This window comes from Phocoena sinus, chromosome 17 (assembly GCF_008692025.1).
Source record: "Phocoena sinus isolate mPhoSin1 chromosome 17, mPhoSin1.pri, whole genome shotgun sequence".
Taxonomy (NCBI): Eukaryota; Metazoa; Chordata; class Mammalia; order Artiodactyla; family Phocoenidae; genus Phocoena; species Phocoena sinus.
The window spans coordinates 20,678,520-20,706,488 of NC_045779.1; the positions used below are offsets into that span (position 1 = coordinate 20,678,520).

Genomic DNA, 27,969 nt, shown 5'->3' on the forward strand with positions numbered 1-27,969 from the left:
TAAAAGAAAGGTATTGGAACAATTGATTATCCATATGGAAGAAAATGAACTTTGATCTTTGTCTTGTATCTTATGCCAAAATTAATTAGAAATGGATCATAGTTAAACATAAAACTATATGACTTACAGAAAGAAACATGGGAGAAAATCTTTGCAACTTTGAGATTGGCAAAGGTTTCTTTTGTGCTAACCACAAAAGAAAAGGGAAAAACATGATAAATTGGACTTCATCAAAATAAAAACTTGTACTCTTCAAAATAGTGTGTGTGTGACTATTTTTTGATTGGTTGGTGGTGAGGTAACAGGGCAATGCTCCAAGAATCTTGTGCTCAGCCTGAAGTTACCATCCTCCACCTGGGTAGGGCTTTTATTTCCTGTTGAAGAACTCAAAGATATATTGTTATTACATATCCCTTGATGAGGAACTGGGACTCTGCTTTATCACGGCACTATTGTTTCTTGATTGCTCCTCCTTTGTTTCTGCATTCCCTCACTTCCCAATTAGTAACTGTTTGAACTGGCCCTTTGGAACTCAAGGAAGGTCTAGGAGGCCGAAGCTTTTTTCCTACAAACAAGAAACAGGGACACAGAAAGTCTTCTGCACCCAGGAGGGCCCCACAGGGTCCTGTTCGATTTCACAATGAAATGTCCTCATTTGTACTGTCTTTAGCTGTTCCCGCTTTCACAGGTCACTGATGAATTGCCTTTATTTCTGACTGTGAGACTTCCTCTGCTATTACTCCCAGCTGTAGCCCCTCACTCTTCCCCTGGTATAAAAAACTCAGCATGACAACCTGTAGGCTTTACCATCTTCAAGATATTCTTTGGCTACATTGGAATTATTCTAATTCTCTTCCATAATACTAAGGCCTGGTCAATTATGCCAGGCTATTTTGAGTTCATATGCATAGACCTGTAGTAGCTAGATGGGTCAATAGGTAATCTACCTGAGGTAGGTGTGTAATGGAGACTGTCATGACCTACAGAACACCTTGCTTGTTGGAAGATGGTACCATTATTCCACTGCAGTGGATTGCTTCTGTGCGCAAAATGTGGACCAATGTTCACAGATCTTCTGGGTTTTCAAGAAAGTGGAAATAAGGTTTTATGTGAAATTTCCCAACAGTAGGCCATATGTAGCCTGTGGACAGCTATATTAGTTTTCATTTGTGGTTTTAACAAATTATCACAAACTCAGTTGCTTAAAACAATACAAATTTATTATCTTACAGTTCAGTAGGTCAGCAGTCTGACATGGATCTTTCTGGACAAAAATCAATGTGCTAGCAGGCTGTGTTCCTTTCTTAAGGCTCTTGGGAAAATGTTCTTTCCTTGCTTTTTTCAGCTTCTAGGAGTCACCCACATTCCTTGGCTCATGGGCCCCTTCCTCTATCTTCAAAGCCAGCAATGTCATGTTTCTCTGGCCCATTCTCTGTTGTCACAGGCCTCTCTGACCACAGCTGTGAAAAGTTAACCACTTTTAAGGACTTGTGTGATTAGAACAGACCCATGTCCAGGATAATCTCCCCATTTCAAGCCCTTTAACTTTAATCACACCTGGAAATTCCCTTTTGCCGTGTAAGTTAACATAACAGATTCCAGGGATCAGGATTATGGATACCTTTAGGGAGTCTTTATTCTACCTATAAATGGGCCAGTTGTAACCTCTGGCCTAGATATTCTATGAAGTCATCTCTAGTCTAGGATTCTTTCTACTCCCTAGTAAAGGGCTATGGGCCTCTTCTGCTTTCTGTGTCCTGGATTTACCAAGGTGCTGTCAAACCTGTCCAAGGGAAGGTTTATGGGATTCCCCCAGACCTTCTCAGAAACATGCAGGTGCTCAGGGAAGGTCCTTGCTGCCTTTCTTTTGTACCAGGACAAGATCTGGTCTCAGGGAGTAGAGGGAAAGTTTTACTCTGGCCTCATCTAAGTGTGGTAAATGCTTAGCAACCTCAGGGCTAGGCTTTTGAAAGTTTGTTTCAAAACCAGTTTGTTTTTGCCTTGAGGCTCTGAGAGCTAAAGGGCAGCAGTGGTTTGGCTGTCCTAAAGAAAGGAAGATCATCAGGTTACAGGAAATACTGCGGAGAGGGACTAGTTAAAATTCTACTATTTTATAAATTAGTTTTATTTTGCCTGTATTTTCTTAAGTGAGAGATCTGTGTGTGCTCAAGCAGACCACACTTAACTATTGCCTATGAGATTGAAAAAAAGAACAATTAGCAAGTAGTGCTTTAAATTTCCATTATTTCCAAGCAACTTAATGCCCACCGACAGACGAATGGATAAAGATGTGGTACATATATACAATGGAATATTACTCATCACAAAAAGGAACAAAATTGGGTCATTTTTAGAGCTGTGGATGGACCTAGAGACTGTCATACAGAGTGAAGTAAGTCAGAAAGAGAAAAACAAATATTGTAGATTAACGCATATATGTGGAATCTAGAAAAATGGTACGGATGAACCAGTTTGCAAGGCAGAAATAGATAGACAGATGTAGAGAGCAAACGTATGGACACCAAGGGGGGAAAGTTGGGGGGGGGGATGGTGGTGGGATGAATTAGGAGATTGGGATTGACATATTTACACTAATATGTATAAAATAGGTAACTAATACTGTACTGTATAAAAATAATAAATAAAATAAAATAAAATAAAGTTCCATTATTTCAATTGAAAAAGTTGTAGTTGACATCCAGTTTTCCGTTCTGCCTTGAATAAAATGTTTAATGATATGAGCATTTCAATAATATGTGAAATTTATTTTCCCATAACTTATGCTATTATGTTAAGCTTACAATCTTATATAGACTAATAATTTCATCACCTTCACTCCATAAAATAAGAAGATTTTAAATAACTTAGTAATATAACTTCTATATTTCCCTTTAAAATTTGAAGATCTATTTGCTGGACTTTCTAATTTCCAGTTGGCTGAAAGTCAATCTGACTACAACCACTACTTTTAGGATAGTTAGTGATTAGAAAAGAAGATTCATCATTTTATTTCAAATGCAGTTACCTATGAGTATATGAAAAAGCATTCAATGTTATTAATAATCAAAAGATGCAAATTAGAATACAGGACATTTTTTCACTTGATAGAGAGTTTTCAAAAGATAATGAAATCTGTATTGTCAATTTTGTAAAACAAATTAGGAAATTATTTTGGATGTCATTATGACAATAAATGTTATAAAATTTTAAAAAGTATGTATTGGTTAGAGTTTCAAGTAGTTTCCAAAACACATAATAGCTCCAACACAGTGCAGGTTTATTTCTTGTACATGGTGCAGTGTTGGAACAGTAAACATGTGAGCAGAGACCCTCTCTACAGTCACTGGGACACCCAAGCTAACAGAAGTTCCACCACCTTTAATATGTGACTTCCAACCTTGTCCTGGGGATCGTTGTCATTCCAAACAACCGAAAAGGGAAGAGAGTATGGAGAAGTATGCATAAGCGGTTTATATGGGTCATTATTGCACTATCATTGGTTGAACCTCAGACTCATGGTCACATTAAGAGCAATGGAAGGAGGGAAAGGCAGTCTGGCTGCATCTAGGAGGAAGAGGAGACCATGGATTCTGATGAATAAATCAAATTCTCTGCTACCGTATGGATTATATTTGATCCAGCATTTCTACATTTATCCTAAGAAAATGTAAGGTTTGTACCCAAAGATTGAGCTACAAAAATGTTTATTAAAGCAATGTTTATGATGTTGAACAATCGGATACTATTTGAATGTTCAGAAATAATTTGTTACTGATTCAAAATACATGATGATGTGTGTATATATATCCATATATAGGAGAAAAATAACTGACTATGGTACAAGAACAACTATAGTAACAAATGATGCTCTAGATAAATATTTATTCACTCAGAAAAATATGTATGGTATATCATTAATTTTAAAGTGCTGATTATGAATAGTATGTAGAGTTTGAACAATTTTCATCATAACAGCATATACTGATGGGTGGAAAATATCCTGGAATGATATTGACCAAAGCTATCATAGTAGTTACATCTAGATTGTGGGGTCATAGGTGTTTTGATTTCCTTTCCTTTGTGTATTTGTTTCTTTTTTTCTAATTTCCCTAAAATTACCTTATATTTATTTTGTGGGGTTTTTTAAAATAAAAATTACAGTCAACTGTATTGCACCTCTTGCAATACAAAAGTTATCTCTTTCTATGGGTTATTTAAATCATTACTTAGATTTCTTTTGGAGAGTTACATAGACCACTTGAACCTGAGAATTCTATTTGTAGCTGGATACCTGTTCCCAGTCACTCTGCATTTGAGCACTACCTTGAACTATATAAATAACTCTTCCATGTGGCAGGGGCTACATCCTCAAGATTATCTTTTTGTACAGTGGATTAAAGTACTTAAAAGTTCTTTTCAGTTGGGCTAACTTGCTCATAGCATCCAAAACAGAGTGTGTCTGCTGTAAGTAGCTGAAATGATTAGAAATCTCTCAGATTATCACCCATCCTTTGTTTTTCAATGCAGTATTGTACAACATAGTATGTCAAAAACCAAGGACACACTGGGAATGCTGTTCATGAAAGAATGAGACACTTCACTGTGACTGCTTGCTCCCAGGTACTCACAAGCTTTCTTTAATCTGGAACATAGCTAATTTTATAGTAAATTCTCAGCTAAATGCTTGTTGGCTCATTATTGAAGTGTCCCAGCATTTAATTTTGATTGTCTGTAAGCGAGGTGGTTTGTCAAGAAGTCTCATTTGGTAAATCAGAGCAGAGTCCTTACTTAATTTTCTCAATTGCTTCCTTAGATAAACTGCTCTACAGTACAAATATATATTTATAACTGAAAATATTAGGAATTTAAGAATCATAAGCATAGGATAGCAATAGGCACAGCAGCTTAAATAGCCATTGAGGATCAATTAGTATTAAATCATTTCCTATCTGAAAAGAACAGTTCTCTGCTGAGTTATAAAGATCAGTAAGATGGGGTTTTGAGGAGGTGGTGTTCTTGGTAAATCTATGGGGCTTCAGGTTGCCCTCTGCACAAGGGCTCATGGCTAAGGGGCCGAGCGGGGCTGAAATCCAGACTTCATCAGCTTCTCCAAGCTATATGCATCTTTGTGTGAGGCTGTGTCTATCTCGGCACTTGAAGGAGATTAGCACAAACGCTCTATTTTGTCTCTGCTGTCCCAGCCATTATTTAAGTCTGAAGCTGTAATACACCTTATTAAGCTTCTTTTACAGTTAGAATCAAAACTCTTTTTTTATTACAGTACTGAAAGTTAAGATTAACATGAACCACTTATTGACTTAACCAGGGTCTTTCTTCCTTCCTTCCTCCCTTCCTTCTTTCTTTCCTTCCTCCCTTCCTTCCTTCCTTCCTTCCTTCCTTCCTTCCTTCCTTCCTTCCTCCCTTCCTTCCTTCTTTCCTCCCTTCCCCATCTTCTTATTATATGCCAGGCATTACATTAGACTTCAGAGATTAAAAAATGAACATCAGAGACCCTGCCTTCAAGGAATTTACAATCTGGTGGTGGCATCATTTGAAAAAATGACAATTACCAGATAGTGGAAGTGTGGGCAAGGCTCGCTCATGAAAAATTGCCATGACCTCAGCTTGCTTCACAATGTCTAGGTGATCAGTAAAGTTCTCTGGGTCAAGCACAGGGCATGATCCTCGCTGAGTTGTAAGGTTTTTGGAGCACAGTTGTTAGTAAGAAAACCCCCAGGTTTAAACATTCTCTAAATAATGTCCCCAGCCCCCTTCTCAGCCCTTTACCCTCAAGATTCTCACCTCTGTTTTATTTAGCTTGAAATTCAGCCAGTCAGCTTTCATGTGAGTCCTTAGCTCAGCCAGGCACTGAGTAAGCTCTAAAGCTACACTGTCAGAATAGATGAAAAGAAGATGTAGTACAGAGTATCAACAGTGTACTGATGATATTCCAATATTTGCATTAAGTAACCATAAATATTTTTCATCAGATTTCAAAAACTCCCTGTGCCCAACCCAATTTTCTCAGGAATACCCAAAGAAATTTGGTAGAGGTATTTTATAGAGTCAGTGGGAGAAGATGGATTGATCTCAGCTGGAAAGAAGAGTTTAAATAAAAACGATGAGCTAACACAGGTCATGTGTTTCTGGGGCATTTTTTTGTAGGTGTATATGATTCTATAAAACTGAATTTGACTAAGCCTTTGCATAGTGACTTCTAAAAACTGATATTCTTTTTTTGTGCAAAATAGAAAGAATAGCCTTTTTTCTCCCTTAGACATGAGTATAACAAGTAAAACAGAATGTCAAAATATTCTAGTTAAAATGCACAATGTCAGAGATTCAGCTTCATTGCTATTATGTTCGCAGCAGCATGGTACCTAAGAACAATGGAACTGGAGTGAACTCTTCCAGGCCCAGTCTGCTTTATTTGAGCCCAGCACTTTCCTTTGCACTAATTTCCCTGATTGACAGCAATATTGGCAGTAGGAAGGAATTTATGGGTATCATTAATGACAAGCAGTGGAAGCTTTTAGGTTTTTTTTTTTTAAGAAGGATTATGCCTTTAGAACTAATATGGTACGAGGACCTTTAATGAGATGGGGTTCATAGAACCTAAAATGAAAATCTAACATGTACCATTATATGTGTAGGTAGAGGCAGTTTTATAACTTTCTGAAGTTGGAGGGTGGCATTTTATCAACTGGGAGCGTGACAAAGATGAAAGGCCATCATGAGGATTTATTTTATTTTATTTTTTTTGTGGTACGCTGGCCTCACTGTTGTGGCCTCTCCCATTGTGGAGCACAGGCTCCGGATGCGCAGGCTCAGCGGCCATGGCTCACGGGCCTAGCAGCTCTGCAGCATGTGGGATCTCACGGACCGGGACACGAACCCGTGTCCCCTGCGTCGGCAGATGGACTCTCAACCACTGCGCCACCAGGGAAGCCCACCATCATGAGGATTTCTTGCTCACCCTTCATCTGTGATTGGTTACTCAGCCAAAGCTCTCCTTGATGTCTGTGGTTCTGGGTCTGTGTTTAAAACCTGCACTCAATCAGATGCTTGGCAAATGAGATTGCTTTTAGAAACTAGACAGAAATGATGTGCTTAAATTCCAGGAGATGACATTAATGTTACCATAAATGGAAAATCAAATTGTCATCGTCTTAGAGGAGTAGAGAAGAAAAAAAATCTATTTATACCAAACACATCATAAAATTAAGTTACGTCACACGAAGTATGAACTACTTGAGTCCCGAGAGAAAACCATTAAATATAGGCATATACAAAGACAGTTTTGACTATAAAAGAAATGAAATAAACTCAGGATCTGATTGGGCCATTACACTAAGGAAGAGTTGCTAAATAGACCCCCTATAATGGGAGGCTGCACATTTCTGAGATACCAAGGACATTTTAACTGCAGAAAATTTGGTGATAAAGGGAAAGAATAAGGGGATGGGAGGGAAGTTTCCAGAAACACCTCACTAAGCACCATTTCCCATTTCCCAAGTTCAATTCTGATTACTTCTGCCATTTTAGAAGGCTCAAAGCCTGAAAATTTGACAAGGAAATAGACCAAAAAATTGAACCCACATGTAAACTATTTACAGGTTTGCTAGCCCAGAGAAATGGGATGGGAAACAAACAGCAGGAACAGCAGATTCGAAATTGGCTATAAATTTCAAATAAGAAGTGTTAAGTTTCACATTGGGCATGGTATACCAGAATAAGCTTGCTTTAGAATTTATATATATATATATATATATATATTTGAAAGAAGAACACCTTTCATTAGTTCTCTCAGCTTGTTGAAAAGAAATTGCAGCAGAGAATTGATACCCATGGAAAAGACCTATTACTGGGGAAAAGCATTATTTATATTTCCTGCTTTATTACCATAAGTGCTTAAACTTAGCAGCTCTGCTGAAGTAAAAAGGGTTATGTTCCAAATGTACAAGTGGGGTCAGGTGTGTAGAACTCAAACACTGACTCTTTCTTTAGCCTCAGGCAGGTCCTTTAGTCTCTGTCGCTCAATTTCATCTTTCTACATAGCTCAGTGGAAACTACACAGCCTCCCTCAACAAAATTGCCAATAGCCTAGGGATGTTCATGCCATCTTCAGGGATCATCTGATACGGGGGGACAAAGCCAATGACTGTACACTGCCCAAAGTGATCAGGCAGTGCTTTAGGTGCTAGTCTTAACCCTAGGGATATTGTCTTATTGGCCTTGGGCGTTTTGCACTCTATACTCTTGTGTGCTTGTGGAGGCAAGTTTTGACATGGTATAGCGGTTCCCCACTGAGTTACTATCAAATGTTTGAAGTTCTTTCTACATGTAAATATGCCCTGAAATTCAGCTGAGACAGTTACATTTTATTCATATTTTCACCCATTGAAGTATGTTTTGAGAATAAACACTGTGGTGGATAAGGCACTTGATAATGGGATTAAAAAGGAAAATATATTGCCCAGTTTTCAAGGAGGTGAGGAGGAAACAGATGTAGAAATAAACATCACCATGTAACGTGATCAGAGCTAGCAGGGGTCATATGAAGAGGAATAACAACAGGAGTAACAGATTTGATCTCAGGATGTTGAAGGAAGCTGCACAGATATTTGAACTGGGTTTTGAAGAATGAGGTAGAATTCACTGTATGGGAGCTATATGATGGATGTTCTTATACAAGGTTAAAGGCAGAGCAAAGTACCAGAGGAATGGAAAACATAGTGTGTTTAGAATAGTTTTTAATGTGAAATGGGGAGTGATAAAAGATGAGATCAGAAAGGTAGGATGTGTCCTGAACTTAAATAGGCTTTGAATGCAATTCTATTGCAGGGTCTCAACCTGTTAGCTCATCATGGAATCAATTCAGTGGCTTCCCTTCCCAAGACTTCTCCCTTGCATTTATATCATTTCCTCTGAAACATAATTTTATACCTTTCTTCTGGATCATATCTCAACACATATACATGTACTAACATTTACTCTCTTCAAATAAAAATTCTTAATGCTAGGTTTTATCCTCCTCATCTCTCTGTGCTACTGTCTATAACTGACTATAGCTAAACTTACCTTCACAGATAGTTCTCAAACGTATTATTTACTTCTTTAATAAATACTTCAGTCTTCACTAGCTATGATGGTTAATTTTGTGCCAATTTGACTAAGCCACAGGGTGTTCAGATACTTGGTCAAACATTATTCTGAGTGTGTCCAAGAGGGTTTCTGGATGAGATTAACATTTGAATGGATACACTGGGTGAAGCAGATTGCCCTTCCCTAAGGTGGGTGGGCCTCATCTAATCAGTTGAAGGACTGAATAGAACAAAAAGGCTGACCCTCCTGCTCATAAGAGATAATTCCTCCTGCCTGACTGCCTTTGAACTGAGACATCAGCTTTTTCCTGCCTTCAGATTTTAACTGAAACATTAGTCCTTCCTGGGTTTCAAGACAGCTGGCCTTGAGACACTAGAACTACACCATGGGCTCCCCTGGGTTCCAACTTGCCAATTCATCCTGAAAACCTTGGGAATTGTCACCCTTTTTGATCATGTGAACAAATTTCTTATAATAAATCTCTCTTATATAAACATTAAATATAAATATTAATATATAACTTATTGGTTCTGTTTCTCTGTATGTGTCTAATACATCAGCTAACACTCTGATTCTCAGTTTCCTTATCTTTATAATGAAGATAATAATATTATCTACCATTGGGTCTATTATGAGGAAATGGTACTACTAATATCTATGTGTGTAATATATGTGTGGAAATATTTATTTGGTGGAAATAAACATTACATAATTGGAAGCTATTATTATTAAAAAAAGTTTCTGCCTACACTACTGTTTGGACTTCTCTGTTCACACTCTGTCATTACATCAGACATCTCTTGTGATGGGCCTCATATTTCTGGATCATCTTTCTTTCTCCAGTTATTTTTGAGCAAACAGTTTAGCACATGTGTGACTCAGCAGCACCACGTCTTACCTATACCAAATACTTCTCTCTTTTTATTAGCTTTATTGAGCTATAATTGACATACATAAACTGAACTTGTTTACAGTGCATGATTTGGTAAATTTCAACACATGAATACTTCTATAAAGCCACAACCACAGTCAAAATAATGAACATATTCATCACCTCCAAAATTCCTCACTGCCCTTCAATTCTCCCCTCCTGCATCTCCCTGCCACCCTTCTCCAGGCTATGATTGACCTGCTTTTTACCACTACAAATTAACTGGAATTTTCTAGAATTTTATATAGGTGAAATCAAATTGTAGTATTTGTATCTTTCTTCTTTCTCTGAGCATACTGTTTTTGAGGTTCATCTATGTTGTTGTAGGCATCATTAGAACATTCCTTTTTATTGCTGATTAGCATTTCATTGAATGGTTATATGACAAGTTGTTATATTATCTACTGATAATCATTTGGATTTTTTCCAATTTGAGGCTATTAAAGCTGCTATAAATATTCATGTTCAAGTCTTTTATGGAAATATGCTTTTATTTATCTTGGGTAAATACCTTGGAGTTAAATGGCTGTATCATATGGTAGATATAGAATTAACTTTTTAAGACCCTGCCAAACTGTTTTTGACCAGGAGTGAATGAGAGTTTCAGTTGACCCATATACCTGCCAACACTTGGTATGGTGAGTCGTTTTAATTTTAGGCATGTCAATAGGTGTGTGGTAGTAGTTTACTGAGATTTTAATTACACTTCTCTAATTATTAATGATATTGAGCATTTTTTATGTGCTTATTTGCCATCCATATAATTTCTTTGGTGATGAGTATGCTCAAATCTTTTGCCCATTTTCTAATTGTGTCTTTTTATTTTCTTACTGAATTTTAACTTCTTTATATATTATAATACAAGTCCTTTATAAGATAAATGATATGCAAATATGTTCTCCCAGTCTATGGCTTAACTTTTCATTCTCTTAACAATGTCTTTTTGAGGAGAAGATGATTTAATTTTGATGAAGTCAATTAATCAATTTTTACTTTTTGTAAATCATCTTCCTGGTGTGATAGCTAGGAAATTATTTCCTAACCCCAACTCACTTACAAATCATTTAGGTTATCTCCTGTATTTCCTTCTAGAATGTTTATAGATTTTGAATTTACAGTTGAGTATGTGATCCATTTTGAGTTAATCTTTGTATATGGTGTGAGGTATGAATTGAAGTTCTTTTTTCTTGCTTTCTTTTCCTCTTTTTAAATATAAGATATCCATTGTTCCAGCATACTATGAATGGAATATTTTTGTCTCCCCCATCCAAATTCATATATCAAAGCCTAATCTTCATTGTGATAATCTATGGGGGGCGGGGACTTCGGGAAGTAATTAGGTTTGGATGAGGTCATGGACATGCAGCCCACATGATGGGATGGGATTGAAGCCCTTATAAGGAGATGAAGAGCACACCCTTTCTACCGTGTGAGACTACAAAAAGAAGTCAAATGTCCACAGCTCAGGGAAAGGCTCTCAGCAGAACCCGACCAAGCTGGCACTATAATCTTAGAATTCCAGTCTCCAGAACTGTGAGAAATATGGACCTGGGAATCAAAGAGTGGAATTGCAGAATATACATTTTGCCCCCTGTAATCTTGGTTTCTGTAGGATTCAAAATCCTGGATCTTGGGTAAGTGGAAAACATGCTACCACAGAGAACACAGGAAGGATTCTACTGAACTTGAAGAGACTGCTACCAACTGGTCAGTTCAGCCTTGCTATGTGAATGAGTCAGCAGACAAAGAAAGGAGTTACTATGTTGGTGGGAATAACTGATTACCATTAGAACCTAGGATTGCTAACACATAATGAAGACAGAAGAGAACATATGTAAAATCCAGGGAACTCACAGGAGTATTTCTTATTACTTCCATGATCAGTAATACCTCTAAATGGGCAAATCCAGCAACCACAGCCAAACAGATGCAAAGCAATTAAAGACCCAGACCCTTTAGGGATGAAGGTCTGAGTCACTACTAAAGCAAACAGCCTAGTCTTGATGAAGGGCTGACCAAAGGTAAGGGGAATATAGAATAGGTGGGAGAGAAAGCTGTTGATAAATATAAATCACAGCCTCAGTCCCAGGTGCGGCAGTGGGAACTACAGCTTGCTCAACTAACCCTTCAGCATTGTCTTTTGTAGAAATTAAAGTCAACCATTATCTTGAAGGTCCTGAATGATGCAAGGAACAGATATCAGACTTTCTTATTCCCCATCTTACATTTTTTATGTTCACTTTTAATTCCAATTATTGTTAGCAACCAGATTTTTGCAAGCATAATCTAGCAATACCTCTTCTCTGCTGTACCTTGTATCTCTATTTTTCTGTTCTGACACTTCTTTGATTATACTGAGTGCAGCATATCTCAATAGTGGAGTTTGTAAACACCTGGAAGTATGAAGAATGGACACCCCATGAATGACCTTTGTCTCATGACCTTTGATCAAAGATTACAAAGAATGATCTTTGTGTCCCATAGGCAGTCAGTTCTAAGGCATGTTCTATAGCTTCTCAGAAGATTCTAGGACAATTGAGTCTCCAGTGATGATGAGGTTAATGTATGCTTGTATTGACTTTCCTTCCTTCTCTGCTTCACTCTTCCCATTCCTCCACTCCTAGTTCCTGGGATCATGTCCTAAAATAAACTACTTTAACTGTAACCTTTGTTTCAGACTCTGCTTTCTGGTTTGTTATACAAGCTCAAACAGTTGTCATTGGCATCCATGTTCCAATGGTCATTTCTCTGTCCTTATTCCACCTGTCAGAAACATTAGACTAGAGCTGACCACTCACTCTTTCTTTTGTAACACATTTTACTCTTTTCGTTTCTATGATGGACATGACCTGGTTTTTCTCCTACATCAGTGGCTTCATCTTATTAGTCTACCTCATTGCTGCTAAATTTTATGTTGCATCTATAAATGTTGGAGTGTTTCAGAGTTTGATCCTTGGACCTTTTTCAGTCCACTTTCTTTCCTTAAGACATCTTATCTAGTTCCCTGACTGTCACTGAGATGTCAATAAATCCCAGTTTTGTATCTCTAATCATGATCTCTACACTGGCCTCTAGACTTTGATACATATGCAAATACATATTTGATTTCTTCCCTTGGATATCTAACAGGCTTCTCAAAATTATCTTGTACAGAGCTGATCCCTAAAACTGTTTCTGATTCAATCTTCTCAATCAGCCATCTATTGCTCAAGACTAGGAGTCATTCACCTCTTTCATTTATATTCCAAGTCTTATCCATAAACAAGTCCCATCAATTCTATCTTCAATATATACCATTTTTCCATCCACTTCTGTCTATGATCATTGCCTAATCCGTCATGACCATATTTCACCTGAACCACTGTAATAGCCTTCTTTCTACTTGGCTTTCCAACTCCTATTCTTGATCCTTAGAATTCAATCTCTGCACAGTAGAGGGAATGATCCCTTAAATTCATTAGTTAGAACACGTTGTTTCCAGGCTGCAGGTTCTCTGCTGCACTTAGAATAAATCTAATGACTTAACATCACCTTCAAGATTCTTGGCTGCTGTCTGACTTCATCATTTACTGTGCTCCACCTATCATTATGCTTCAGTAACACTGGCCTTGTGTCTATGAATTTACCAAGTGTATTCTTGCCTGAGGGCATCTTTACTCTCTGTTCCCTCTGCGTAGGACAAGCTGCCATAATATCTTTGCGGAGCTTGCTCCTTCTTGTTATTTATCTCAACTCAAATATCACCTCTTCGGAGAGGTCTTCACGTTTAGCCAAATACCCCACTCTCATGTGCACTCACTCTATATCATATTTCCCTATTTTATTTTTTATATATGTGTCATTACCCAAAATGACCATGCTCATTTATTCATTTAATTGTTTATTGTCTTTTACTCCCTTGGGAGTGGAAGCTCCCATGAGCACTTACACTCTCTAACACTCTTCCCGGTACCTATGTGGAGTTTAATAAACACATATTGAATTAACAACAACAAAAAAAAGATTTCACTTCACAACAAGATTTCACTTTTTAAAAAGTCTTAAAACTATGAATCTTACTCTGCCTTATTGCTAAATATTGACTCTTTGCACTTCTGTCAATTTTACATAATCTCACCTGCAGTTTTTTTATTTAGCAATTCCTCCATAATTCCTAAATAATGGGAATTTGTTGCAGTGATTAAAAGGGGTATGTGTACATAGCTATTCCTTATTTGCTGTCCTTATTCACAAATATGGTTCTTTTGGCCCATCATGTATAGAAAATAAACTGAAATAGTGTAATGTAGTCAGATAAATACAAATTGAAGTTAGAAGGTCAACCTTTGGTATCAGTTAATTCACTTGTAATACATTATAAAATGGGACTTGTTCTGCTTCTCTGTCAACTAAAGTCTCCAAAGGAATAAAGCAATAGAGGAAAATATCCTGACATTGCAAAAATGTCATTTGACCCCTCTATGCAAGATTTTCAAAGGTCCCCCCCCAAACCCAGTTTTATGGTCTTCAGCCCACTCACTCAAGGGAATAAAATGCCTGAGTTTAAAGATACAAATGTCTTTGGAGAAAGCTGTTGCAATTTTTGGCGCTTTCCTTGCCCTCCCTCTGGGAGAGGATTGGGTGTTACTTTCCCTTCATTTAAGCCATGAGAGAGGTGTTTCAAGCAGACCATCTAGAGAACCTTCTCAAGAATCCTGGAACTTGGGTGGCATGGTTGACTAGTATCTATAAGATGGTCTTGGTGGCGGAAAGAGTGATGACAACACTGGGAGTTGTATGTGTTTCCCCTGGATTGAAGAAGGGCCCAGTGGAAGAGAACAGGCCCAAAGCTTGTTTTAAAAGAAGTCTTAGAGAGCTTGCTGAGAAATGTGAGACACCCCAGCAGCAAGAAGCCTGTGTATACCACAGAGTGCAGAAGCTGAGGAGTGTATTGTATGTATCAAGCTGGGGGAGAGGCACCACCCAATGTCAAATGAGCCACTGTGAGACATTCTCCATAGTAATGATTCCTGGAGAATCAATAAAAGGAAGATTCAGCCTGAAATAACTGTAGTTAAAAATTTACTTCATGTGAGAGACTGAATACTTTCACCCTAAGATTGAGAACAAGTCAAAGATGTGTGCTATCACCACATCTATTCAACTTTGTACTGGAAGTCCTAGCCAGTGCAATGAGGCAAGAAAAATAAATAAAATATAACTTTAAAAGCATTATGCTAAGTGAAAGGAGCCAGACACTAAAGGCTGGATGCTGTATAAAAAAGGTGAAACTAGAGGAACAGTTATCAGATCAGTTGCAGGGGATGTGAGTATGGGAGAGATTAGATTAGGAAGTGGCAAAAGTGAACTTTTTGGGGTGATGGAAAATTTCTATGTCCTGATGTTGTGGTAGTTACATGACTGTATGTGGTTGTGAACTTTTCTTAAGAAATTAAATAAATCTCACTTAAAAAGTTAGTTGTGCCAAGAGCTGTAATAGAGATATAGAAAATGGGTGGGGAAAACATAGACAAGGGAAATATAATCTTCAGTAGGGTGGTGGAATGCTTTGAGATAAATACATGGTCTACATTTATCATCCCACATGACACTGATTATCAAGTGGCCAAGTACTAAGAAATCTGAACTTCTAAGTCTGAATGGAATATTGGATTATGTTATACAAAAGCATCATTGCACCCGTGTTCCTGCCAGTTGAATATATGCTCCCTGAAGGCAGAGATTTGGTCTCATTTATGATATTATCCCTTGTGCTTAGCACAATGTTTGGAAATTCACTGGCACCATAAATTCTTCTTGACTGACAGACTGAGCATCTTGTGGGAAATCACTTTTAAGTCCCCAGATACCAATCAGAAGATTACTCTTCTCAAAATGTAGAAGAGTAGAATTTAAAACATTTTGCCTATTTCCAACACCAAAATGTTTACTGTTCTTCAATTATATTCACCCAGTCTCCCCCAGAGGCAGATCCACACATTTTCTCCTGGAAGCACGTTGGTCTCCCAAGCCTGGATAAGTACCCATCAGGTATGTTCTTCCTAATTTGGTGCTTATTACATTGTATGAACACATATTTATCTTCCCCTCTACCCGGATTATAGTCTATGTGACCAGGATCCAAGTCTGTATTATTCATCTTTGTATCGCAGAACTGAATACCAAGTCTCACTCATACTGAATACGCTATAAATATGCATTGAAAAAAAAATGAAGAGTTACAAACTTTAATTTTCCTTACATCAACAATTAAGTGAAAGGGCTAAGAAAACAGAATTTTAGTAGAGCTAAAAACATGTATCCTGCTTAAGAATTTCCTTAATCAGCACCCACTAGTGTCTGAACCTATTTTTATTTTTGTACCAGTTAAGTACAAAGTTAAGTAAGGAATAAGGCCAGATGGAGAATACAATATATTCTTGTGGATTTGTTTTAACCTCCCACTAGGAAACTAATAAGCTGAAGCAGGGACAGTGGTAGTAAGGAAAGAATAAAATATCCTCTGAACAATGGCTCTACTTAAATATTTCCTTAATAAATGCCACAGCATTTGGGAATTCATTAAAGGGAAGAACACTCTTTTCTATATGTTACCTGCAGCTTCAGCAAGAGGAGAGATAATTAAGAGATTCTTTGAACGGAGCCCAACTTTCTCAGCAGCAGACTAATAGCTATGATTTTCCTAAAAAGGACTTTCCTAATAACCTATAAACTTTCCTAATCCCTGATTCATGCCTGTTTTCTGTCTATGAATAAAAATAGAATAGTTCTGGAACCCAACCCGAAAGCGCTTAAAATTTAGAATCTCCTTTAAAAGAGAAGACAGATTGGCTCATAAGTATCTTCCCTTGCTGAATATTTTCCTTCTTGTCCCCTATTTCTCACCTTTTGCAGGGCTCCAATTACAGATAGCAATTTTTAGCAGTACACATTCATAATATTTACCTTAAAATTTGGATGCATTCTAAAGAAGTTGATTAATTTAGTTAAAAATTTTGATTGTGGTGGTGGTTGCACTACTCTGCTTATTTACCAAATGTCATCAAAATGATGACTGAAAGAGGTGAATTTTGTTTTACGTAGGTTATATTTTTGTTATATCTCAATCAACTGTGAAAGAATTGTTTTGGGATTTTGCTATAAAATGTGTAGAGTGCAGAATTGAAATCTAGGGTTATCTTACACAGATGTAGGTGTAGGTAGATGATAGATGATAGATATATAGCTAGAGATAGATAAACCTTTTGTTGTTTTCTCCATAGAAATGTTTATTTCTGGATATCCTGTATTTTACTTATTATTTTATATTTCTTTTCCATTTATTTATTAGGAGCTAAATTTCAGCAGTGAAGACTTTTTTTTTTATCAAGGAACTTAGATTGTAGTTGTCATAGGTATATAAGAAAGCTATTGAGTTCATTACATGACCAATTTAATGAAGTCACTTATTAGTTCCAATGATTTTTCAGGTGGTTCTCTTGAGTTTTTTTCCATGTGGGTAAATCACATCATTTGAAGACTTAAAAAATTGTTTCTCTCTTTTCCAGTATTATAAGACGTCATTTCATTTTTGATTGCATTACTTAGCATTTCCAGAAAGATGTTAAGTACTAACAGTGAACTGAATACCTTTGCCCCATTCTTAACTCTAAATGAAATTACTTCCTATTCCAACATTAAGCATGACAGTTAGTTAAGATACCATACATATTTATATCAAGTTAAGAAATTATTCTCCTATTCCTTTTTTGCTAAGAGTTTTCTTAAAAGGAGTATTATTAAAATTTATCAATTGCCTTTAGATCATCTATCAAAATGATCTTTGATTTTGCTCCTTTGACCTATTAGGAGAATTAATTGTATTGATTCTTAATATTAAATTATACTTGGACTCTCTTTTTCACATACTGCTGGGTTTATTTGCTATTATTTCATTTAGGATGTGCATCTATCTTCAGAAGAGAAATGTTCTTTTTTGTCACTATCTTTTGTTAGATTGTGTTAATAGGGTAATTTCACTGTTATGTTATAAATTGAGAATTTTCCACTTTTTTCTCTTCTATGGAACAGATAAAAGCAATGAGATTTACCATTTTCTTGGAAGTTTTGAATAATTTGTCTATAAAAGAGTGAATCATGTACCTTTTGAAGAAAATTCTTTTACAGAATTTTACATTTCATGTTTATTGATCGACTAGATTTTTTTCTCCTTGACTCAGTTTTGGAAATTTATCATCTCCATGAACATCATAAATTTCATCAAGATATTCAAAATTATATGATATTCCCATATATGTAAAAAATCTTACCTACAACTTTGGTTATATCATCTCTTTTTTCATAATGTTTCATCTGTTTCCTCTCAATCTTGTTCATTCTCTGTGTGTGTGTCTCTCTCATCGTCACGGCTTGTCAGATGTTTTTCTCTTTGCCTTTGAAAAAAGGAAAAAAAGACAAGCTCTTGGAGTTATTAATTTTATTTTTTTTGTTTTCTGTTTCATTTCTACTCAGATCTGTAAAGTTATATTTCCCTCCAAATATGTTTCTATGTGGTCTAGGATTTGTAGCAAAGGCTGTTAGTTGCCTACCCAATATTCAAGCTCATCTTTTTAGCTAAATAAGAGAATCCTGATATTAATTTGGGTAGCAATACATGTTGTCTGAAAACTACATTTTTCAGTCTCCTTTGAAGTTAGGTGTGACCAGGTTCCTAAAACCTGCCTGGCCAATGAAATGTAAATGGAAGGTAGTGGGTGGTACTTTCAGACAGGCTTTTTAAGGGAGTTGACTTTGCTGTCCCTAATTTCTCTTGCTGGAAAGTGGATGTTATGGTCAGAGATCCAGTAGCCACCTTGTCACTTTGAGAATGAAATCAGTGTTCAAAAGATTGTAAAGCAGAGGGATAGCAGAAGGAGCTTGAGTCTTTAGTATCATGTGAGACTCCCAAACCAGCCTTGGAATGCTTACCTCTGGAATTTTTTCAAATGAAGGAGAAATAAACTCACCACTATCATCCTGTTCTCACCATAATCTATTCTCAACATAAGAGCCATGCTTACTCCTTTAAAGGGAAAATCAGATTATGGTCCTCCCTTTATCCTAGACATTATTATTTGTCTTGAATTCTATGTTGTTGATTATTGATATTGGCTTTCTTGGTTTGTTTGATACCTTAGTTAGTAATATCTTTGACTATGCCTTAATTGTTAGCGTTCTTCTGTCATTTAGTTTTAGGTACAACTTGTAAATTTATTATAAAATTTAACCTTTTGTTTCAATTCACTCTTCAATAATAGTGACTTTAACTGAATACTTATTATGTGCATTGTGCCATGTATTGTGGAAAGTACTGTTTTATTAATACTTATAATGATCTTACGTGATATTTTGTTCAATATTTTTCTTATCTTTTGCTTTGCTCAAGTTGTCCTTTAATCTCGGTAATGAGATTCATCTCCTGAGGGCCTGGACTAATAGAGATAGTCAGAGATTCTCTAGAATAACAGGATTAGTCCTTTTTAGACCAGAATAGCTTGAAACAATAACACTGTTGTCAAGATGTTTACTATTTCAAGTAAGAAAAACCAATGAGCCATTCAAGTCTTGTAAAGTGAAGTATAAGCAAACTGTGAGTGGAAGCCTCAAATTATTGTCTAATATGTGAACCAGAGATTTAAGGTCAATAAACACTAACTATTAAAATCTGTCTTTTTCTGCAATAGATGTGCCACAGATAATGAAACTAGTGTAGCTCCTAGATTTTTCCCTTTTTTAAAACTTCTTGTAATTAAAGGCTAGTCTCACACTGACTCAGTGAGTCCCTAGCCAAAATGTTAAAATGTCGGGCCATGAGTTCCCTGGCTCCACATTTAAGGACCTGAAAACATGAGAAAAAAAGTACATAAAAGACATAAAGAGCAGATAGAACAGATTCTTGGAGATTGAATTTTTTAAATCCTATGTTTTTGTGAATAGGCACTTACTCACCAGACATAGGTGATTATCAATTTCTGCCAGGAATGTGGTAATAAATGCTGACTTCACTTGTCACTGATCTGTTTTGGGGACAGAGAACTGTTAACATTGAAAGCGAATGCACACCATTTACATTCTTACATAAATCTAATCAAGAATTACCAAGGAGAAGAAAAGTTTCAGTCCCACTCAAAAAACATATATAATGTTACTCTCAATCTTTTTCATCAACAGAATATTTTGCAAAGCATTATGTCATTTTGCTTTAGAGATTTCAAATAGGTATCTTCTTTTGCATATAATTTTGCTATTGGAAGAAGGAGTAAGAAAAAATTATAAATAGAGGAGAAAACTTACATTGAGATCAGTGTTTAAAAATTGTGAAAGGAAATTAAGGTGACAAGAGAATATTTTAAGTAGATGTTATTAATTTCAAAGTGGTGTATTACCTTAGATTTAGCTTGACATGTAGTTAGTGACCCCACAGTTAGAAAATTCCTATTTATCTGAAAAAATGACAGAATGGAAAGTGTACAAACTAACCTATTTAATCTTAAAACCAATTTGTTATTGAAAATGTTAGAAACGATCACCTTTCAGACTTATTTTGGAATGGAATTGACCTAGAATGAAGTTTATGACTTTTGGAAAATTAATCTTGCTAGATTTTCTTTATGTTTTTAGCTTATGATGGTCTCAGATTTTGGTGACAGTCACATTAAAAAAATCATTACAGAAGTCTGCTTTTTGCTTATAAACGGAACAAAGAGAAAGATATTACTATGACCTTAATTCTCTTATGAATAGGATGAAACATATTATAACTTTTCTTTTGGAAATAATTATCCTAAACCATAGCCCAAGAAGTTTTAAATTAAGTTTAAAAGCATTAAATGAATACAAATAACTCCAGATTTAAAAGACAACGTTTTTCCACAGGAAGAAAATAATGGCTGTCAAAGAGTCACCAACATTCAATTCAAGGATCATCTCATAAATACAGTGTCCCAAGATGCTGGGGGACTTATAAATATAAATAAGACATGTTCTCTATCTTCAAGGAACTTTCAGTGGAGGTGACATGCAGAGCCAAAACATGTATAAATCAAGGCAGAAAAAAATTCCCAGACTCCTTTGCAGCGACATCCCCTTCCATGCGAGCTCCCTCCCCTGCACATACAAACTCACACTTTAAAGGTTTTTCTCTGTTGATGTTCTTCAAGGATGGGGTCTTTGGCTCTTATCCCCTCTAATGTTCTATATTTTCTAAGAAGTTTCTAGGCCAATGAGCCTCAAATATACAGCAACACAGACTTCTTGGATCTCAAGTGAACCTTAAACACACAAGTTTCCCCAAAGTGAAAGGATCTTCTCCCCAAGAACTGATTTTCTTCCAGTGTTCCCTGTCTTGGTGGATGGCACCACCACTCATTATACACAACCCTGAAACACTGCCATCCCCCTCTCTCTCACTCTCCATTTCAAACCATCACTAAGTCTAGATGATTTTATGATCTCAGTATTTCTCAAATCTGTACACTTCTCTTTACCACCACTGACATTCCCATCACCCAAGCCACCAGTTCATACCTGAACTACTGCAATAGTCTTGTAACTGGATACTCTGCAGCCACTTTTGTTATCCTCAGATAATTTCCCTGCTACAACCAGAAGGTTCTTTACAAAACCATGTCACACACTTAAAACTCAGAGGTTTTCTGTTTCTCTTAGAATAAAGACAAAATCTGGACACTTCCTATCACAACAGATATTCTTACCTCATTCAGCCCTTGCTTTATGTCTTCCAAGTATCTCTGACTTTCTTTCATTTTTTTTGAATAAGCCAAAGTCACTCCCACCATGAAGATTTTGCATTCTCAGCTCCCTCTACCTTTTCCCCTTTTCATCTAGTTGACTCCTATTAGTCCTTGAAATCTCAGTTTACCTGTCAATTCCTCAGAAAAGCTTATCCCAACTACCCAGGAAAGCCCTAGCTATACATTCTCAAAAAACACTTTTTTTTTCTTGCAGAGCTCTTTTCCTAGTTCAAAACAGTTTATCCTTATATCTTAGGGCCATTATTTAATTAATAGCTGTCTTCTCCAGTAGTCTAAGCTTTGTGAGGTCAAAAACTCTTATAGGACAGAGCAGAGTGCCAAGTTCATAGTAAGTTCTCAATAAACATTGTTGAATGAATGGATGGATGGAGGAATGAAAGAAAAGATGGATAGATGAGCAGAGGAATTATCAAGGCAAATTAAAAGTAAAGGGAGAATTTATTTAATTCTCAAAGTAAGGTAGGATAGGTTTCTTGAGGTCATAGCTTTTGAGCTGAACCTCATAGACTAAGAAAACGGGGAAAGTTCTTCTAGGTTAACGGGAGAAGAGTTTTTTTTAAAGTAAGAAGATATAGAAGTTTTTAGATATTGCTGGCATGGTAAGTTAGCAAATGTGGCCAGAGTAGGAATTTTTGAGGCATTATATATACAAAGGGCATATAATGATGTAGTAAGAATCTTATTTGGTAGACAGTGAGACACCAGTGAAGATTTGGAGGAGGAGTGCATCATATTTAACCTGTTGAAAGATAAGTTGAATTTAAAAGATGGACTAGAGAGTCAAGAGATTGGAAAGAGAAATACTAGTTGAGAGGCTACTCGTGAAAGAGAACAGAGGTCTCAGCTTGGACTGTGGAAGTAGTGTTGGAAAGGAGAAAAGGGCTAGATGTATTTCAGAGAATGAACCAATAGTATCAATAGTACTGGGTGACCATTCAAATGAGAGGAGGAAGAAGGTGATGAGATTCAAGATGCTTTGATTTCTCTGCCCATAGGCCCATGAGAGGAGGACCAGAATTAGAAAGAATAACGTTGGTGAAATAAGTTCAGACTAGAAAAAAAAATTGTATAAACCAGTATAATATCATTATAAAGATTATTGTCAGATAATAATTGCAGTCCTACCCTTGGACCCTGGAGAGGAGACCTTGCCCAAGGACCCACAATTTAGAGGGCTCTACCCTGGTCCTGGTCTGGATATGTTTCTCTGTGGGATGAGGAATCCACAGATCTAAGAGGGATGTGCCCTGGAGTCCACTACTCATTGCTGAATCAGCTCTGGGTTCCTGAGACCCTAGAAACCATGTCCAAATGGCCCCCAATCCACTTCTGGAATAGGTGCAGTCTTCCTCATTAGGTCCATCTTCCGATGTGCTCCCTCAGGCTCAAGAGATGCTCAAAGTATAGCTGTCTGTAAGTGTATGGATGCAGCCTGCACCTGAGGTATGGGGTTCTCATGAGAGAACCCCTATACATGAGGCCCCACATGGTATTGGATAGAGCCAGGCAGTGGAGAAAAAGAGAGAGGGCAGGACTGGAATGGTTCTCACCTTTAGTTATGTTCTTGGGAGGAATTCCCAGAACTCTGAAAGAAGTTTAAATTTGAACCTGGCCTTTCAGGTTTTTATGGAGGCATATTTGCCAGAGTAGAAGAATCAACTATATTGAACTGTTAAAATATCAGACATCCAAAATGTCTATACTGTTGGTGGGAATGTAAATTGGTACAGCCACTATTTTAAAAAACTAAAAATAGAGCTACCATATGATCCAGCAATCCCACTCCTGGGCATATATCCAGAGCAAAACATGGTTCAAAAGTGTACATGCACCCCAATGTTCATTGCAGCACTGTTTACAATAGCCAAGACATGGAAGCATCCTAAATGTCCATCAACAGATGAATGGATAAAGAAGATGTGGTACATATATACAATGGAATATTACTCAGCCGTTACAAAGACTAAAATAATGCCATTTGCAGCACTATGGATGGACATGGAGATTATCATACTAAGTGAATTAAGTCAGACAAAGACAAATATCGTATGATATTGCTTAGATGCAGAATCTTAAAAAAAATGATACAAATGAACTTATTTACAAAACAGAAACAGACTTACAGAATGAACTTATGGTTACTAGGGGGAAGGGTTGGGGGGGAGGATAGATTGGGAGTTTTGGGGACTAACATGCACACACTGCTATATTTAAAATAGATAACCAACAAGAACCTACTGTAATAAATAAATAAATATCAGTCATCTGTTAAGATATCAGGCTTGGTGATATAGACTCAAGAGCCATCAGCATCACTGACACCACGGATATGGAGGAAGCCGCCTCTGGACCAAGTGCAGGCTCAGAAGTCATTATGAAGGGTTGGATGTGGGATAGGCAGAAAGAACAGAGCCAGTGAATGAGATTTAGATGGAGCAGTCCTAAATGTAGAAGGCTGCTCAGATGAGCAAGCAGTCAGAAAGGTAGACATTCATGAAAGCCAAGGGGGAATTTCAAAAATAGCAGGATTATTAATAGTATCTTTTTATAGATAGGTCAAGTTGGATGAGAACTGAAAAGTGACCAATAGATTCTAAATGACCTTTTAAATAATTGTTGCAATGATATTTTATGGGCAGTAATAAGATCCTAAGGGATTAAGAAGGAAATGAGATGTGAGAAAAAAAAGGGTCATAAGTAATGAACATTTTCTTGAAAAATTTAGTAGTGAAGGGAATAAAAGAGAAGAATGGGGAAGTTTTTATTAGGATAGGAGACAATCAGACTTGTAACCAATGGTGTAGAAGCCATGGAAGGTGCAAGGGAGGGTAGGTAATTGATGGAACAAGCATAGCACACTTGGGAAGTAGCAGTGTTCATAAAGTGGGTTAAAGTGGGTATCGGAGTTAATCTAAAAATTAGTGGCTGCCATTATAAGTAAGTTTGGAAAGGAATAAGTGATAGCAACTGAGAGAGTTTGCACCTGGTGGTCTTCCTTTTTTCTGTGATGTACAGAACACATTAGAGTGCTGTTATGTGGGCAGTTTAAAAAGAGCAGAAAACTCTTGAAGTAATCACTGTTGGAAAAAGAATAGTAAGTTGACTAATTCAATGAATTAGTGAGCAGCGTTGGACTAGTAAAGGCTGCTCTATACACTTGTCACCAAATAAAGCAGTTTTGGTCGTGTCTCTCCTTGACAGCTTCATTTAGAAAGTCAGGGAATTCAAAAATAGAAAGTGGATTTTAGGTTTTCCATGTTTATTTATTCAACTATCTAATATTTATGGTTTTGCCTAATTAGCAGATTTAGACAAGCATGGAACCTATATTTGGGGAACTAACTGCACAGTGGAATTAGAATAAGGTAAGTAGTCAATAAAATTTTGAATACTTGTGAATGAATAGTTGAACCTTTTCTTGGGGATCTGACTGGGTAGGAAGGAAAGTGAAACCAGATTGTAAACTCTGAGATCAGGAACAACTGGAATGTTTTTCTGTAAAATCTGCATTGAATAGGTTTTAAATAAACCCTTGATCAAGAAATGAATGAATGAATTTGGTCTTACAAAAATTAATGAGTCGGACATAAATGAATGGTTATAGAGTAGAGAGAAGTTAGACCTGGAAGTCTGGATGAAATTAAAGAGTAGATTTAATGGTAGTGCAAGATTGACAGTGAAAAGCTCAAAATAAGGATCAGAGGGAAAATTTAGAGTTTGGCATTTAGGGACTAAAGAATTCCAAATAATGGAAGTGCTATCATGTGGCTCTGTTAAAACTAAATGAGGGTAAAATGTGTTGGATTTGGTCCAGGAACTGTGATATTTGAGTATTGGGTGGTTGTTCTTAACCAATGAGGTAAGGCAGGTCTCGAGGAAATCTGGTGCAGGTTTCAAGAATGCTGAACATGAAGGGGAGCTTCCTGAAGTTAAGAAAAATCCTGGTAAAAAAAAATAGTAGAGTCATATAGGCAAAAAAAGTAGGAAGGGAAATTAAACGAGGGTGGACACACAAAGATGAGGTGGCAGTGAGAAAGGAAAGGAGGTGGATCTTGATGGTATCTCCTGGTTCTGAAATATTATAAATTTAGGACAATGATCCACTTTCATTTAAGAGAGTTACCGGGAAAGCTAGTTCATCTGAAGAAATCCAGTTCTCCACTGCAGTGGAGGTGCCATGAGAGACAAAATAATGGCCCTCGTATGTTCTCATTTTTATCCCCAAACTTGTGAATATATTACCCTACAAGGCAAAAGGGATTTTACAGAAGTGATTGAGCGTAAGGATTTTAAGACAGAAAAATTATTCTAGGTTATCTCTGTGCAGTCAATCTAATCACATGTAGCCTTAAAAGTTGAGAACCTCTTCTGGCTTTAGTGAGTGAGAGGTGGCAGTGTGAGAACGATCCTGACACTTTGCTGCTGGTTCAGGGAGGTAAGAGACCACGGGTAAGCATTGGAGAGAGGTTTTCTCTAGGAGCTAATGGGTCCCCCCTGCTGACAGCAAGGAAACAGAGATCTTGAAATTGAGCAGGACCCTCTGGAGCTCCTGGGCGCAAAAGCCTTTCTGTGTCCCCCGTTTCTTTTCTTTTTTTTTTTTTTTTTTTTGAGATTCCAGGTTTGTTGCTATGAATTCTTTTTTTTAACATCTTTATTGGAGTATAAAGAAATAGGCTTCATTCAGCATCCATGACCCTCCCTGAGTTCCAAAGAGCAGGTTCAAACAGTTGCTAATCAGGGAAGGGAGGGGGTGCAGAGACTGGGGAAGAGCAGTCAAGAAACAATAGTGCAGCCTTGGAGCAGGGTCCTGGTTCTCCCTCAAGGGATATGCATAACAATATCTTTGAGCTGTTTTGCAGATACTGAAATTCCTACCAGGTGGAGAGGTGAACTGTATGCTGCCCACAAGCAAGTAGACCCCAGACCGATTGGAACCAGAAGGTTGATGATGCCAACTCCCACTTACCTCAGCACCAAACGAATGTCCATGAGCTGATCATGCCCTCCTCTTTGAAACATTACTATAAAACTCCTCACTACCACCTCCAGGTGGGGACACAGTTTTGAGGGCATTACCTCTGTGGTACCCTTTGCCTGGCAAAGCAATAAAGCTATTCTTTTCTATTTCACCCAAGACTCTGCCTCTGAGATTCAATTCTGTACCTGTATTCTGAGGCTGAATTTTGGCATCCATATCAGTTCTACAACTGCATAGAGTCATCCCTTGGTATCCCTAGGGGATTGGTTCCAGCACTTTGATTTTGCCCTGGTGAGACCTGTCCTGGACTTCTGATCTATAGAACTGTGAGATAATAGACTTATGTATGTTGTTTAGGCCACTAAGTTTGTGATCATTTGTTACAACAACAATTAAAAAAAAAACAAAAACAAATTCAGGGGCCATTATCGAAATAGGGATTTTATAGTAATTTTCTGACAAAAAAGTGGGGATTTTAGAGAAAACATATAAAATATTTAGGAGGATATTGATAAAGACTTCTCAGGTTTCCAAAAATGCACGGATAATTTATTTTTCAAAGGTCACACTCTTTCACAAAATTACACAGGGGTGAAGGATCTCATATTGCATGCTTTAAAATAGAAATTATGTAATAAAATATGAAATGTCAGTTTGACAATTAGTCCTAAAACTGTTTTTATAAGCTAAAATGAATAATATTTTATATCAAAAACCCACCACAAATCACTACTTTTTGTAATTAAAGAAAAACATTTTTTTTTAATGGGATGAATATCCATTGCAGAATATACAGTTTGTTCCCTATAATCTTAGGCTCTGTAGGATTGACAAAATTAAAATGATTGACCTCTTGGCTACAATTTAAATTCTAGAAAGGGTCTAGAAAAGGCTTGGTCTTAGCCCTGGAGCTTAGTCCAGCTCATATGGCAGTCTTGAAAATTGCACAAGAAAAAGAAAGAAAGAAAGAAAAAAAACCTACCTCTTTGTACCTTTTATGATTTCATAGTAAAGATAATTTTCAATCCATCTTGTTTCCATTCTAGTCCTATATGCCCCACTGGTCTGGGAAAAGTTTTCCTGACAGAGGGATGAAAACAAAAGGGAATTTGCCTACATTTTGCTGATGTGCAGGCAAGATC

The 27,969-nt window shown here is 36.9% G+C and overlaps 1 long non-coding RNA gene across 1 annotated transcript; it reads right to left on the reverse strand.

The window, feature by feature from the left end:
- Window positions 1-1,242: 1,242 nt before the first annotated feature.
- Window positions 1,243-27,950, reverse strand: LOC116742630. The gene is made up of 4 exons (XR_004346524.1): window positions 27,810-27,950; window positions 20,024-20,091; window positions 18,346-18,468; window positions 1,243-1,460 (listed from the first exon to the last, which is right to left on the reverse strand). It is a non-coding gene; the product is annotated as an uncharacterized LOC116742630 (long non-coding RNA).
- Window positions 27,951-27,969: the final 19 nt, after the last annotated feature.